Here is a 6,059-nt window from a genome sequence, read left to right as displayed (position 1 = left end):
GGTCTTCAGTCCATACATTCACTAGATTCTATCAGGTGGATGTAAGAGGGCATGAGGGCACAGTGTGCTGCAGGCAGCAGTATAGTTCCTCTGGTCCGTTGGCGGCCTATGTTTTTTTTTCTGATCTGTGTCTCCTTCCCCTCAGTTTGGGCATTGCTATAGGACGTCCCACTAAGTAATTATCAAGTCTCTGTGTCCCGTGATGTATGAAAAAGAAAATAGGATTTTTTAAATACAGCTTACCTGTAAAATCTTTTTCTTGGGAATACATCATGTGGGCACCAACATTTACACCCACTTTCACTAGGATAAATGACTTGAAAGGGGAGCACAGAGGTATTTTCTTTTTAACAGTTCTGAATAAAGTGTTTGAACATTGTACTTGCCCTCAGGAAACCTAATAGTACAATGTAGGTCCACTTAAAACTCTATATAGATTTATCACTGTCTGGTCATCGGAAATGATAGTCATATTTGCCACAAGGCAATGACCTTCCCTCTTCATTTATAAGAAACGTCCAATTACACAAGAGTGCACAAAATGATATTTTAGGACCAACAGGCAATGGTTAAAAATGAGCAGCCTGGAAACTGTCAGTAAAAGTTTCATGCCCAAATTACCACTTGTTGTATTGGTAATTTAGTATGGCCATATACTGAAGTTTTTCATCATGATAAAATTTGGCCCTCGGAAACTTCTTTATTTATACATTTTCAGCTGTAGAGGCAACATTCTGAAACAAACGTGAAATGAAAATGGAGAAATCTTTCAACCTGAAAATTACCCTCCAGAAAAAGACAGAAACAAACAGTGTTAGGTTGGAAATCACCAGAATCTAACTGTTACATCTAACTTAAGACAATTTGAATGAAAAACTAACAAAAATACCTGTGCACAAGGAATGTATGCAGTAATATGCCTAATATAATAGTGCAATTTGACACACTGAAAACAATCAGCACAGATGGGGAATCTTGTTCTGTACTTTTATATGGAAAATAGGATAAGGCAAATTAGTAATACTTACTGGCATGATAAAACTAGTATATAACTCGTACAGTGCCTTGAAAAAGTATTCATACCCCTTGACATTTCCAACATTTTGTCATGTTACAACCAAACACGTAAATTTATTTTATTGGTATTTTATGTGATAGACCAACACAAAGTGGGACATCATTGTGAAGTGGAAGGAAACTGATAAATGGTTTTCAAAATTTTTTACAAATAAATATGTGAAAAGTGTGGCATGCATTGTATTCAGCCCCCCTGAGTCAATACATTGTGGAACCACCTTTCATTGCAATTACAGCTGCAAGTCTTTTTGGGTATGCCTCTACCAGCTTTGCGCATCTAGAGAGTCAAATTTTTGCCCATCCTGCTTTGCAAAATAGTTCAAGCTCTGTCAGATTGGATGTAGAGTGTCTGTGAACAGCAATGTTCAAGTCTTGCCACATATTCTCTATTGGATTTAGGTCTGGACTTTGACTGGGCCATTCTAACACATGAATATGCTTTGATCATAACCACTCCATTGTAGCTCTGGCTGTATGTCTAGGGTCATTGTCCTGCTGGAAGGTGAAGTCTCAAGTCTTTTGCAGACTCTAACAGGTTTTCTTCTAAGATTACCCTGAATTTGGCTCCATCCATCTTCCCATCAACTATGACCAGCTTCCCTGTCCCTGCTGAAGAAAAGCATCCATACAACATGATGCTGCCACACCATGTTTCACGGTGGGGATGGTGTGTTCAGAGTGATGTGCAGTGTCAGTTTTCCACCACACATATCATTTTGCTTTTAGGCCCAAAAGTTCACTTTTGGTCTCATCTGACCAGAGCACCTTCTTACACATGTTTACTGTGTCCCCCACATGGCTCCTCACAAACTACAAATCGGTCTTCTTATGGCTTTCTTTCAACAATGGCTTTCTTCTTGCCACTCTTCCATAAGGGCCAGATTAGTGGAGTGCACAACTAATAGTTGTCCTGTGGACAGATTATCCCACCTGAGCTGTTGATCTCTGCATCTCCTCCAGAGTTACCATGGGCCTCTTGGCTGCTTCTCTAATGAATGTTCTACTTGCCCGGCCTGTCAGTTTAGCTGGACGGCCATGTCTTGGTAGTTTTGCAGTTATGCCATACTCTCCATTTTCAGATAATGGATTGAACAGTGCTCCGTGAGATGTCCAAAGCTTGGAATATTTTTTTATAACCTAACCCTGCTTTAAACATCTCCACAACTTTATCCCTGACCTGTCTGGTGTGTTTCTTGGCCTTTGTGATGCTGTTTGTTCACTAAGGTTCTCTAACAAACCTCTGAGGGCTTCACAGAAAAACTGTATTTATACTGATATTAGATTACACACAGGTGGACTCTATTTACTGATTAGATGACTTCTGAAGGCAATTGGTTCCACTAGATTTTAGTTAGGGGTATCAGAGTAAAGAAGGCTGAATACATATGATATATTTTCAGATATTTATTTGTAAAAAACATTTGAAAACCATTTATAATTTTTCTTCCACTTGACAATTATGTGCCACTTTGTGTTGGTCTATCACATAAAATCCCAATAAAATACATGTATGTTTTTGGTTGTAACATGACAAAATGTGGAAAATGTCAAGGTGTTTTAATACTTTTTCAAGGCACTGTATATCAAAGTCTAAAGAAAGAAATGTTTTTTGTTGACCACAGGAACCAGTTAGTTTCTTAATTCTATTCTTTCACTTTTCTGAAAGGCAGAGGCTGGTTATTTTCTGTGGATAACAAAAAATTGGACACGTTGATAAACAATGCCCTTTATTATATACAACTGATTTATGATTACAAAACGATCGTATCTCAAGATACAGAAACACCTAGCTGTCATGAACCAATGGATAGAATTATTTATGTTGGGTGAATAAATATTATTACATTTAGGTGTCAGGAATGTTTGAATGATCATCAATATCCATTGTTTAACCGCTTGCCGACCAGACACCGTCATTATACTGCCGCAGGCTGGCACGGCGCGAATCACCGTAGGTGTACGTCGGCCACTTTAAGAGGGGGGAACGCGCACCGCCAGTGCGACGCGGGAGCCGATGTATGTGGCTGGTGGCCACGATGTCCGCTAGCGACCTGCAATCTCTCCTCAGAGAGCCAGAATGAGGATCTGTCAATGTAAACAGACAGATCCCTGTTCTGTCAGGGAATTAGAGAGAGATCTGCTGTTCCTAGTGATCAGGAACAGCGATCTCTCTCTACTCCCTGTCAGTACATTCCCCCCACAGTTATAAACACCTCCCTAGGGAACACTTAACCCCTTGATTGCCCCCTAGTGTTGACCTCTTCCCTGCCAGTGACATTTATACAGTAATCAGTGGCTATTTTTACCTCTGATCGCTGTAAAAATGTCAATGGTCCAAAAAAGGGTCAAAAGTGTCCGAGCTGTCTGCCGCAATGTCGCAGTCCCGCTAAAAATTGCTGATCACTGCCATTACAAGTTAAAAAAAAATAATAATAATAAAAATGCCATAAATATATCCCCTATTTTGTAGACGCTATAACTTTTGCGCAAACCATTCAATATACGCTTATTGCATTTTCTTTTACCAAAAATATGTAGAAGAATACATATTGGCCTAAACTGATGAAGAATTTTTTTTTTTCTTTTTGGATATTTTTATTATAACAAAAAGTAAAAAAAATCATTTTTTTTTTCAAAATGGTCACTCTTTTTTGTTTATCGTGCAAAAAAATAAAAACCACAGAGGTGATCAAATACCACATAAAGAAAGCTCTATTTGTGGTAAAAAAGGACATAAATGTTGTTTGTGTACAAAGTTGCATGACTGTGCAATAGTCAGTTAAAGTAACGCAGTGACGTATTGAAAAAATGGCCTGGTCATTAAGGGGGTCCTTACGTGGTTAATTGATCAGTGTATGACAGTGCCTCCAATACAAAGATAATTTACCAAAAATATTTCAGCTGATCAATTAATTATTCCTAAGATTTGTTTGCCCTATGCAGATACTCTTTAAATACAATAAAATTGTGGGCCAAGACTGTAACCTATAAAAATAATTAAAACATTTTTTTACAGAAGTCACTTTGAAATTGGGATATGACACAGATATTAGGATTTCACTCGCAATTAATTTCCTGAGGTACCCCGCTAAAGCATGGGTATATACTTAATTAAATGAAATAAATAATATCTCCTCGTAGACAGATAACCACTTCTAACTTAACCTGGTAGATAATCTGCATTTGACAGATTTACCAACTTTATCATCCTGCACAAAGAATAAAGGCTTAATCGCTTCTCGGCCTTTTGGCTAAGATCAAGTGTAGTATCTGTTCTTATCAGTTTCCAGAGAAGGTGCTGTGGCACTCTCATTGGGGAGGCCCAGCAATTCCAATGGTGTTATAGTGCCTGGAAGGGTGGTACTCAGCAGGGACTATGCTGAGTTGCCCGACAGATAGACTGGGGACCGGCCAATGGTTGAGACTGAGCCGTCTGGAAGGGTGCTCCTGGTTGAGAATGGGTGCTGCATCTGGGTCTGGCCGGAGGGTCGGGTCCCTGGCCTTCTGTCCTAGATTGTGGTAGCTCTAGCTACGGACAGTTATTTGGGAGAGAAGGCTTACTCCTCCTTTGGGAGGGGGGGGTGGCTAGTATCTACCCAAATGTAATTAGGAAGGAGTGATGGGAATGATGGTGGAGCCCGATGGTAAAGGGCTCTCACCAAGCTCCCTGATCTTCATGCCTTTCTGCCTGGAGTGGGGGCTGCTGTGGTCTTGAAAGCCTATGGAGTATGTGCCCCTGGAGTGGCAGTCCAGGGGTGCCAAAAAATCACTGTGAGTGGCAGTCACTTTGATTTGAGGCACCACGGTCACTGCACTATAAAACACGCTTTTTTAGTACCTGGCTCTTGGGCCGGGCCTTTTGGCTGGGACCAGAGGAATTTTTTATTCCTGGCCGGAGGGCCTGGTCGTTGTTTTACACAATGGCCACCTTTTTCACTCTCCTCTTCACTACCCCTTCCCCACTTTCTTTTATTTATTTTATTTAATTGATGCCTATCTTTGTCACTTTTTGTCTTTTTATGTTTGTACACAGTTTGTTGCACTGTGTGACGATTAGGGATGCGGGTCCTCAGGCCAGCCCTGAAAGTCTTGGGAAGGGGTGGGCATGGCCTTTTGGCTTAGTTCACCTTCTCTCATGGGGTCTCCCTTCGGGGGAGCCTCACCTAGTACTTGGATGGGTTCTGTTTCGGCAGGCCCTCCAGAGAACGGGGTCTGTCTGGTTTCAGTCAGATAGACCATTGTAAAGTACCCTTGTCCCCGTCTGGAGCCTAACGCCCTGGGGGAATCAGGGAATTGGCACGTCTGTGTACCCGTTGCACGTTTTTGTGTTCACTCTTTATGTGTGTGCACATTTTTTTGGCACCGGGTGAAGTTTTTTGGGTGTATTATGCACTCCATAGGCTTTCAATTAAAAAAAAAAAAAAAAAAGAATAAAGGCTTAAACACGTCTGTGGCATGCATCAATACAGCCAAAGAAAAAGAAGGGGGAAAAAAATGATGTAACTCTAGAGGTTATGTTATCATGAGAGGAATATTAAATTACAGCAAAGACTATTGTGACTGCTTATTAATTAAGCCAACAAAAATCACCAAGAGAATAATACACTATAGTTGGTCTCTGGAGTAATAGAGTGGAACGCTGCATGGATTGCCTTACAATGGCTAACGACCAATGGGTGGAGACAGGCCGAGCTTAATGTGGAGTCTGTTTTCCCCAAAATGGCGTATAGCTAAGGCAGAAGAAGTATGTCCTGGGATGTATGATGATGGATGAGATTATGTGATCTTGAATGTCTCTCTTGATCTTGAATGTCTGATCCTAAATGTATATCAAATGTATCCCTGAGCTTGCTATATATTATTTGAAAACAATACCCCATTGAAAACCCACCCAAATTGTGTATTTGGTATTATTTACATATTTCTCATTGATACATTATGCTACTGGTTAGGGATGAGCCGGCAATATGGATAAAAATCAG

The 6,059-nt window shown here is 40.4% G+C and overlaps 1 pseudogene; it reads left to right on the top strand.

Moving 5' to 3' along the window:
* The first annotated feature begins 4,308 nt into the window (after positions 1-4,308).
* LOC141146404 (U2 spliceosomal RNA) lies at positions 4,309-4,408 on the top strand (annotated as a pseudogene).
* The last annotated feature ends 1,651 nt before the right edge of the window (positions 4,409-6,059 follow it).

The sequence above is a fragment of the Aquarana catesbeiana genome, linkage group LG05 (genome assembly GCF_042186555.1).
Source record: "Aquarana catesbeiana isolate 2022-GZ linkage group LG05, ASM4218655v1, whole genome shotgun sequence".
NCBI lineage: Eukaryota > Metazoa > Chordata > Amphibia > Anura > Ranidae > Aquarana > Aquarana catesbeiana.
This window is presented reverse-complemented; position numbering and strand designations above follow the sequence as displayed.